Source organism: Malus sylvestris, chromosome 8 (genome assembly GCF_916048215.2).
Source record: "Malus sylvestris chromosome 8, drMalSylv7.2, whole genome shotgun sequence".
In the NCBI taxonomy this organism is placed as follows: domain Eukaryota; kingdom Viridiplantae; phylum Streptophyta; class Magnoliopsida; order Rosales; family Rosaceae; genus Malus; species Malus sylvestris.
Genome location: NC_062267.1, coordinates 3,858,804 through 3,870,504, shown reverse-complemented (window position 1 = coordinate 3,870,504; position 11,701 = coordinate 3,858,804).

Here is an 11,701-nt window from a genome sequence, read left to right as displayed (position 1 = left end):
TATTCTCACTACGCCGAGGCAGATGACAAGACCACCCTCAAGGCCTTCACGGTAGGCCTACGTGATTGTTTCTTCAAGTACATGATCAGTGCCAACACTTGGAAGACTTACTCTGAGGTGATGGCACATGCTTACAACCACGCATCCGCCGAAGCAAGGACATACCAAGAGAACCCTCATATGGTTAACCTCTATCAACAAATGGGAAGTGGAAGTCAAGTTCTACCAAGTGAGGAGATATTGGTCATTCAGACACCCATTGCATCATCTCCTACCTCATTTAGTTACTCACTAAGTCACCAAACGTATCTGTCTCTTGGTAAGATGAATGATTTTTACTCTCAGGAAGCCCATTACAACAAGAGGGATAAAAGTTCGTATCAAGACAACCAGGGGTGAACGTACCATCGACTATTATGATTATGGGGCCAAGCCTTACTCTTTCAAAGTGGTGGACTAGGTACTGAAGGAAATGCTATTATAAGAAGGCATACATAAGCCATTCGGCAAATATTTAAAGAAGAGGGAATTCAGACAACTTCTTCTGAGTTTTTTGCGTTCCTAGCACTGGAACACTTGGTCTACGCTGACCTACCTTTATACTCCAACTCAGAGCTTCAACATGCATACTTTGACACAAAGTATGTGATACTAAGTGTTACAACCAACATGGTTCACATATCAAAAGCATGGATCCTTTCATGCATAACAAAACATTCATAAGCATCACTCATATCAATCAACATAAACATTATACATTCCAACACATTTATACATAAAGATTATACATTCCAACACATTCATACATAAACATCATACATTCCAACACATCCATACATAAGCCAACTGTGCTTCGAAATGGTTCAACATACTTTGTGTCTTTGACACTTGCTACAATGTACCTTGACACCTTGCCCTTATTCTCACCAACCAGGTGATGAAAGATGAAGAAAGAACTCATCTTCATGCCACCAACCAAGTGATGAAATGTACAACCCGTACTCTCATTCATGCCACCAACCAGGTGATGAAATGTACAACCCGTACTCTAATATCATTTGGCAACTTGCCACTCATGCCACCAACCAGGTGAAGAAGGAACTCATCTTCATGCCACAAACTAGGTGATGAAATGTACAACTTGTACTCTCCTTCATGCCACCAACCAGGTGATGAAATGTACAACCAGTACTCTAATATCATTTGGCAACTTGCCACTCATGCCACCAACCAGGTGAAGAAGAAACTCATCTTCATGCCACCAACCAGGTGATGAAATGTACAACATGTACACTCATTCATGCCACCAACCAGGTGATGAAATGTACAACCCGTACTTTAATATCATTTGGCAACTTGCCATTCATGCCACCAACCAGGTGAAGAAGGAACTCATTCTCGTGCCACCAACCAGGTGATGAAATGTGATGAAAGATGATGAAGGAACTCACATTCGTACCACTAACCAAGTGATGAAAGCAACTCACCATTCATTCCACCTACCAAAAAACGAATGGTACAACTTGTACATGTGAACTCCTAGAATTCACAAATAATCAAAAACCCTTAAGCTTGACAACTCAACTAGGGGAACACTTATGCCCAACAAGAGTTATAGTCACCAACAAAGTTTTATTACAAGCCAACAACAACTTCAGTGCATGGCATACAAAGATCAAGCTATTCAGCCCTCTTGCATCTGCTTCAGACATTTCCCCTCTGTAACAATGCAAACACTACAACTCGTAGAAAGTTTCACATTCTTGATCAAGACAGTGTGAAGCAAAACCAATTTATGGTGCCAACAAGAGCTTCATCAAAGGAGTTCAACCACAATTCTCAAAAGCTTCACACACTCTTGATCAAGACAGTGTGAAGCAAAACCAATTTATAGTGCCAACAAGAGTTTCATCAATGGAGGGCAACCACAATTCTCAAAAGCTTCACACACTCTTGATCAAGACAGTGCGAAGCAAAACCAATTTATGGTGCCAACAAGAGCTTCATCAATGGAGGGCAACCACAATTCTCAAAAGTTTCACACACTCTTGATCAAGACAATGTGAAGCAAAACCAATTTATGGTGCCAACAAGAGCTTCATCAAATGAGTTTAACCACAATTCTCGAAAGCTTCACACACTTTTGATCAAGACAATGTGAAGCAAAACCAATTTATGGTGCCAACAAGAGCTTCATCAATAGAGGGCAACCATAGTTCTCAAAAGCTTCACATACTATTAATCAAGACAGCGTGAAGCAAAACCAATTTATAGTGCCAATAAAAGGTTCATCAAAGGAGTTCAACCACAATTCTCAAAAGCTTCACACACTCTTCATCAAGATAGTGTGAAGCAAAACCAATTTGTGGTGCCAACAAAAGCCTCATCAATGGAGGGTAACTACAATTCTCAAACCTTCGAAACAAATTCAAGATTGTTCGAAGCAAATTCAATTTATATGGTTCATCCAAACCTTCGACTACTACAAGATGTGACTTGCATCACAATCTCTTGCTCAACAGTGTGGAAGAAAAATTTGTATATGTTGACTCTCCCACATTTTCAAATTTCTAGTTTCCCAAAAAAAAAATTGGGAAATTCAACAAAGCTTCATCAATGGAGGACAACTACAAATTCTCAAAAGCTTCACACTATCTTGATCAAGACAGTGTGAAGCAAAATCAATTCGTGGTACCCAACAAAGCTTCACCACAAAAGCTTCACCAACAAAGCTTCACCAACAAAGCTTCACCACAAAAGCTTCACCAACAAAGCTTCACCACAAAAACTTCACCAACAAAGCTTCGTCAATAGAGGACAACTACAAATTCTCAAAAGCTTCACACTATCTTGATCAAGATAGTGTGAAGCAAAATCAATTCATTTTACCCAACAAAAGCTTCAACTCCAAAGCTTCACCAACAAAAGCTTTATCAATGGAAGACAACTACAAATTCTCAAAAGCTTCACACTATCTTGATCAAGATAGTGTGAAGCAAAATCAATTCATGGTACCCAACAAAAGCTTCAACTCTAAAGCTTCACCAACAAAAGCTTCATCAATGGAGGATAACTACAAATTCTTAAAAGCTTCACACTATCTTGATCAAGATAGTGTGAAGCAAAATCAATTCATGGTACCCAACAAAAGCTTCAACTCCAAAGCTTCACCTACAAAACTTCAACTCCAAAGCTTCACCTACAAAAGCTTCACCCACAATAGCTTCACCTACAAAAGCTTCACCCATAAAAGCTTCACCAACAAAAGCTTCACCCATAAAAGCTTCACCTACCACAAAAGCTTCACCTATAAAAGCTTCACCAACAAAAGCTTCACCCATAAAAGCTTCCCCCACCACAAAAGTTTCACCCACAAAAGCTTCCCCACCTCAAAAGTTTCACCCACAAAAGCTTCCCCACCACAAAAGCTTCCCCCACCATAAAAGCTTCACCAACAAAAGCTTCACCCACAAATGCTTCCCCCCCACCACAAAAGCTTCACCAACAAAGGCTTCACCCACCACAAAAGCTTCACCCACAAAAGCTTCACCAACAAAGGCTTCACCCACCACAAAAGCTTCACCTACAAAAGCTTCACCTACAAAGCTTCAACACAAAAGCTTCACACTATCTTGATCAAGATAGTGTGAAGCAAAATCAATTCATGGTACCCAATAAAGCTTCAACCTCAAAGCTTTACCTACAAAGCTTTAAAATAGATATATAATTTTTTTTTCGGAAATTCGAAAATTAAAAAATTCGAAAATTTGAAAAACAAAAATTGCCTAGGCCTCCTCTTCTTTGAGCCTAACAACTTTCATAACAAATATATATGAAGAAGGAGTTTTGGGCTACCACTTAGAAAGGAAATGCCTCATTCGTCAACTCCCTCGATCGGAGACTTGGGGGACTTCTACCATATGCTACTGCACCTTGATACTCGGAAGTCTCACGACCACTTAGTGACTTGGATTTTTCAAGTCTCCAAAAGAGAAGTTTTCCTCACTCGGGAAATTAAGGGAGCACTACCTCAACCTACATGCTTCACTCACAAAACTTCAACATACAAGCTTCAACAAAAGGAAAAATTCAAAGAACTTAGTGAAGAATGCCTTGGTGTATTTAACACAATACATTCAAATGAAGCAAAACTTGTTTATTGATATCTCCGATAAGTTACAAATATGTACATATACATGAATCAAAATAAACAAACAAGAGGGATCATTCACAAAGGTTGCTCAGGAGAAGTCTCAGCAGTCAGCAGAGCCCCAGAAAGAGGAGGCACCAGAGGGTGATTATTTGGAGCTTTAGTACTAGGCAGAACCCTAGAAGAAGGAGGCATCGAAGGTTGATCATTTGGAGTTTCATTACACGGTATAGCCCTAGAAAATGAAGGCAATAAATGCCTTTGGAACAAACCCACAAACCTTTGATGATCATGTAAAATTTGACCATCAGATTCCTGCAGCTGGTCGAGCTTCCTCTTCATGTTTGTAGCATAGTCATGTGCGAGCCTGTGCAACTGTTTATTCTCATGCTTGAGCCATCTGATATCTTGTTTGCGACTTATCACTTCAGCCGCCAATGATTCAACTTGGCAGGTTCGAGCAAATAGGCGTTGTGCCATATTAGACACATAACCTGCACACTGAACACTGAGAGCCAGAGAATCCTTAACAACCAACTCGTCAGATCGTTTGGAAAGTAGTCTGTTATCTTTGGGAGTGAGAAGGTTATTGGCCACCACCGCAGTGGTCATATCATTCTTCATCACAGAGTCCCTAACGGTAAGAGGACCAGTAGGGGATAAGAAGGATGGGCGCCATATGTTGTCTTGAGAAGGCATGGCTGCCTCTTCACCAAAGTTCAATTCAAAACAACGGTCGGATGGGCCAGACATTCTCAGAAATGATGAAGGAGAAATGAGGTGCAATAAATCTCTGAAGTAAGGGGAAAATTCCTACAAGTAATAATTCTTTGAATGTACTTCTTGCACACAATTGGTGCCCTTATAAAAGAAAGGGCAACATGGTCGTTGGTTCAAAAATTGAAGAGGCACCACTCTCTAGATTCCGAAGAGGCATAACTTTCCACACGCAACATCAGCTCCTTGGCTACCATAGATAACTTTGCCAAAGATCTCTGACAAAGGTTAGACACATAAATTTCGAAGGTCCAGCTACCCTACTATTACCCACAAGGGTAAAGGAACAACACCACTGCTTGTTAACTAGAAAGCCCCAATGTGTGTCAACGTTCGTGCTCCGTGGCAAGACAGACTGGCAAAAATCCCCAACCTTTACTCACATTCGAGAAAACACCCCCAACAAGATTGCTTGCTCAAAAATCGAAGAGGCACCGCTCTTCGAATCTCGAGAGCCAGACTCCCAACAGGATTATGTGCTCAAAAATTGAAGAGGCACCGCCCTCTGAATCTCGAGAGCCAGACTCCCAACAGGATTACTTTTTCAAAAATCGAAGAGACACTGCTCTCTGAATCTCAAGAGTTAGACTCCCAACAGGATTACTTTCTCAAAAATCGAAGAAGCACCGCTCTCCAAATCTCGAGAGCCAGACTCACAACAGGATTATGTGCTGAAAAATCGAAGAGGCACTGCCCTCCGAATCTAGAGAGCCAGACTCCCAACATGATTACTTTCTTAAAAATCAAAGAGACACTGCTCTCCGAATCTCAAGAGTCCGACTCCCAACAAGATTGCTTTCTCAAAAATTGAAAAGGCACCGTTCTCTAAATCTCGAGAGCAAGATCCCCGACAAGATTGCTTGTTTGAAAACCGAAGAGGTACCGCTCTCCGAACTTCGAGAGCCAGATTTTCTTGGATAAAGCTTGTCTGCAATCTTCACACGCAACATCAGTTTTCCAGATACCACAGACCATTTTTTCAAAGTTCTCTGACAAAGTTAAAACACGTGAAGCTTGTAGCTTCCACTACATTGCTATGACCAAGAAGGGTAAAGGAATAGCACTACTACTTGTTGTTAGGGAGACTCCTATATATGTCGACCTTCATCCTTCACAACCAGGCAGACCTGCAAATAAAAAAAATGCTCAACTTTTCTTCACATCCGAGAGAGCACTCTCAGCAGAGTCTCTTGAAATACTCAGCTTCTTTTCCTCCCGATAATACCTCTGCAAACAAGCCACACCAGAGAAAGAGTATCTCATATCATCAGGGTTAAAAGCAAGAGTATCCCATATCATGCTTTTTCCCTGTCTTTTCCTTTGGCCTTGTTCTTACCTGCAAGACAAGGAGAAAGGGAGCAATCAGTCAGCACTTGGAATCAAGTTTCCAGTCAGGAACTGACTGCATGGAACCCCTTGCCTGATTACTTACCTGGCATTGCTCTCGAGTACTCATCTTCAACATCTTATGCTTCCAGAGAAGATACCACATCTGTCTGAGGAACAAATAGGGCAAGTGAGAAGGATACAATGAAGCATATGGAGACAAGCGTAACAGAACATGTGCTGATACATCCACTACTTTGTCAACAGCAAAAGTATCAAATATCATCAGGGTCGAACGTACTCTAGATTTGATGGATTTGTTTTGACCCTCAAATTCTTGAGTCGGCTTTATACTCTGGAGGAAACCAGAAAACCCACCAGCCCAGTTCAAGAATAAGCCTGTGGAAAGTTACTTCTTCAAAAGCAAAAGTATCTCATATCATCTCTTCTCCATTTGCTTTTCCTTATCCTTGTTGCCGTTTACAACATAAGGAGAATGAGAACAATCAACCAGAAGCCAAAGTTGAACCTCCGATCCAGGTTGCTTGCTTGGAAGTCTGATTGCTTACCTTGTATGTTACCTCCTTTGGCAAATCTCCTAGCTCGGCGACTTGGGGGACTCCTACTATAGGGTTTGTATCGCACTTGACCAAGCCCGAAAGTACAAGTAAGCTTCAAGTGAAATTGATACATTACCTTGTGCATCTTCATCGGTTAAAGATACCACCCCTAGATGGAGGAAAAGTACTTCCAAAGAAGATCTCACATCTACATATGAGACAGATAAGGCAAGTGAAAATGATATTACACTTCGGTACTTAGAAGTTTCGTGATTACTCAATGGCTTGGATCTTGCAAATCCTCAACCGAGGAGCTTCCCTCACTCGAGAACTTAAGGGAGCACTGTTTGTACCATACTTGACCAATTTCGAAACTACTGAGCACCGGTCAACGTTATACCGTCAATGACCCAAAAGAGTTTCCCTTCAATCAGGAGGCCAATCACAGCGCGACACGTGTCGACATCAGAAGTCAATCATAGTGCGACACGTGTCAACATCAGAAGCCAATCACAACACGACACGTGTCAATGTCAGAATGAAACTAGAAACTCTCTTCTATAAATAGAGATCATTCTCTCACAATATTTCCTAATGTCATTTGTACTAAATCATTCATTTGTACTAAATCATTCATTTGTACTAAATCATTCACTTGTACTCACTAAAGGAGAGCTTGAACATATGTACTTGTTTTAATGAGAACTCGTCTACTCTGTGAACGTAGCCAATCTGAGTGAACCACGTACATCTTGTGTTTGCTTCCCTGTCTCTATCCATTTACATACTTATCCACACTAGTGACCGGAGCAATCTAGCGAATGTCACAAACTTAACACTTTCTGTTGTACCAAAGTCCTCACTGATTTTGTGCATCAACATAAGCAAAAGAAAATTTCTATTTATTATTGTGCTAATATTGCTTTATTAGTGAGGATAGTCAAGTACATAATAGATTTATAAAGAAGTAGTATTTATATGTAGTATTGAATTGAATAAACCTTGGTGGGTGTTAATTTTCATCCAATCATTTTAATTTGGTGCTGGGTGTGGTCTTCGTGGACTCAATTATTTGTTGGGTGCAAGTGTGCCAAAATTATGCACCAAATAAACTCATAAATTTATTGTTCATGTTGTACGATTACGCCAAAAAAATAATATCCTATCATACAAGTCTTCGTTTTAATATTGATAGTCTTGTATTTAATCATAGTATGTTGTCGAATTTTTAATATGAACAATCGATGAGACGTATTTTGCTATTTCAACGTTAGAATTGGAAACAATAATAAGCAATAGCATGCCAAAGATTTACATGGGATAAGGAAATGAATGCATCAATATTAGATTGCGGACTTCTATATAACTTGTGGAGTACGTTATAGTGGGATGGTGTGGATTTTGGGGTGGGTGGGTTACCACGTAGTAAATTAATAATTTAATTTATATGGGACGGATCCGTATCATTTTTTTTTACTTCACCATTTTGCAAAAGTTTTTATAGGGCCTATTCCATAAATGTATATGATCAATTTAGAACATCATTCATTGATCATTTTTATAAAATATTAAATAAATTTAAAACTATTAATATATATTCATTTGTAGTGAAAAAAGAAATTACCAAATACGGCCCTCAAGTCTTATTCCAACCGTATTCCAACCATTACATGGTTTTATATTTGGTAATTTTTTTATAAACATGATTTTTCAAGGAAGACCTAAAAGTAGTTGGAGTGGGCCTTAAAAAAATTGTCTAACAATCGTGTATGGATCTAGAGGTGGCAAACCAACCATTGGATTGTTAATGAGTACCCATTAAGACTTATGTAGTTTGACTTCACCTAACAACATCATCACTGCTACCATTCACACCTCTATATTATGGTGATATCAAAATTAAACGAGTCTTAACGAGTATCCATTAACAAATCAATAGATTGATTTATCACCTTCATAAGGATCCGCTAATCATATATATTTGTTTTGGAGGAGTAAAATCATAGAAAACGTGATGATTGGGCTGCCATTCCAGCATGTCTCCACTACTGAAAAATGAAGTGGATAATAATTGATTGGCTTCCCATATATCGTTTTCAAAGTGCGAGTGAAAAACCCTAATATATTCCAATTGGCTTGGAAATTGACAACGTTGACCCAAGTCAATTCGGTTTGTACAAATGGTGAAAATATATATATTTCTTCTGGACGGCTGAAATGAATGCAAGAATTAATGAAGTTGCTAATTTGCCTATAATTAACAAGAAAACCATGTTCATGCAATAATATACTAAGGTATAGTACAAACTAGTAGTGGATGATAATTTAGGTGCCTTCCCTAGCTACTAGTAGGTAATTAGATCCACGGAAATGATATAAATCAACTAACATGTTGTGCTAGTCGATGTTTTCTACGCTATAGAATAGGGAGAAATACCTCTATAGCACAAGTCACATACAATCATAAATACACTAGCTCATATGTATTTATCTCCTTCGTTACGTTAACCAGTCATATAATGAAGACTACTTTTATATGACCAACAACTATGTACAATTACAAACAAAGCTAACCCCAAACGAGTCGAATGCATAGACATGATATTCAATATATCATCCAGTTATATGTCATTACAGGTCGAGCAATATATTAGACCTAAATACACACCATGTCAATATTATTCACAAGTTGTGTATGTGTGTAGGTAGTGTAGTAATTCAGAGAAGTTCTGTTCATAAATATTGTTTATCTCTCATCAAGCTTACTAATCACGTGATGAAATTTTAGGTAAAATGACGAAGGGGGAGGTAAATAAGGTGGTTGCCTAAGGTCTCACTTTTTAGCTAAGGCCGATGCTGTCTCTATACTATATGAACAAAACGGTGAGAAGATTGCCTCACGTATAGGCTATAGTATTTGCCACTCACTTTTAAGCGTGCTACGTATGTCAATATCTGTGTATGTGATTCGGGATAGGTGGACTTAATTCAGCAAAGAACGTGAAGAAGAAGCCACGCAGTCTAAATATGTACATACATATACGCCGTATATATGTTGAAGATCAACACCAGCCCAATTGGTATTTGGATTCTAGAAAAGTCTAGCAAATACAAGCAGCAAACTTGGAAGGCTTAAGCTTCTAGAGGACTTTGTCCAGTTGCAAATGAACTAGACCATTCTAGTTCAAATTTGCATGTTAAGTCGGTGGACATGCATAATATGCTAGAAAATTCTAGCCTCATTTAAGTCGGCAAGGCTATTATGCAAAGCCATATGTGGGTGCAGTAACATGCACTAGAAAGTGCTAGTGAAGTCGGCAAACATGCCATAAATATGTATGTATGTGTGTTGTAATGTAATCAAGTAAGAAAGAACCAACCAAGAAGAGGTAGGCAATCAAGTGAGAGTGAGAAGTAAGAGTAGTCTTGTGAGGAGTGTGAGTGATCTAGAGTTTGTCTCTAGAAAGTGAGTGAGTGTCATAGCTTCTAAAGAGTGTCCTTAAGAGTTTGTGTGTTGTAATATTTTGTGTGTGTAATACAAGTAATTTGTTTACTTGTGTTGCCTCTCCAACACATGTGTTAGAGTTGTGTACTCTAAGTTTTTCCTCAACAATTGGTATCTGAACAGTACGATCAGGGACCGTCTCTAGTGAAGTTTTTTAGAATCGTGAGAAGTTTAGGACTTTGCAAGATTATTAGTTAATCTTGTTCGGCTTATCGAAGCTATGCCGACATGATGGGAGATCTTCAAGTTGTTGGAGCAACCAAGAAGTTGAACAACAAAAATTACAACACATGGGCGACGTGTATGGAGTCTTACCTACAAGGCCAAGATCTTTGAGATGTTGTTGGCGGTAATGAAGTTACATAGCCGGAAAAAGACACCAGCTGCACTTTGAGGAAGTGGAAGATCAAGGCAGGTAAGGCTATGTTTGCCTTAAAAACCACAGTTAAAGATGACATGTTGGAGCACATACGGAAGGCCAAGACACCAAAAGAAGTTGGGACACCTTCACCACACTCTTTTCAAAGAAGAATGACACAAGGCTGCAACTTTTTGAGAATGAGTTATTATCAGTGACCTAACGAAACATGACGATTGCCGAATATTTCCATAAGGTAAAGTCTATTTGTCGTGAAATTTCTGAGTTAGATCCTAGTGCTGCCATTGTAGAATCCAGGATAAAAAGAATAATTATCCATGGATTAAGACCCAATTATCAAGGCTTCGTTGCCGCTGTACAAGGATGGCCAACCCAACCATCACTTGTTGAGTTTGAGAATTTTCTTGCCGATCAATAAGCTTTGGCAAAGCAAATGGGAGGGGTCTCATTAAGAGGTGAGGATGAAGCGCTCAACACCAAAAGTAAAGGCAACTTTAAGCAGCGTGCTGATGGTGGATTTAAAAGAAATTGTGACAAGGAAAAAGATTATCAAGGAGAAGGGAGTTCTTGACTAAGAGGAGCTCCAAAGTATCACGACAATCGTGGTCAATCCCAGAATAATAAAAGGTTTGAGGGAAAATGTTACAATTGTGGTAAGAAGGGTCACATGGCAAAGGATTGCTGGTTCAAAAAGTCCGTAAAGAGTAATGTCGCCAGCTCAAAGGAGAAAATTGAAGATGATTAGGACGTCGTTGCGTCTCTAGCCCTGGAGGAAGAATGGGACGTTGAAGCATTCGTTGCTATGGAGAAGCAAGAGTCAGCTTTCACAGTAGCAAATCCGGAGTCGATTGACTACCAGAATGATTAGATCGTGGATTCAGGCTGCTCAAACCATATGACAGGTGATGAGCAAAAGTTACAAAGTCTGACTGAGTACAAAGGAGGCTGCTTGGTGGTGACGGCCAAAGACTCGAGGCTACCAATTGCTCACATATGTAAAACAA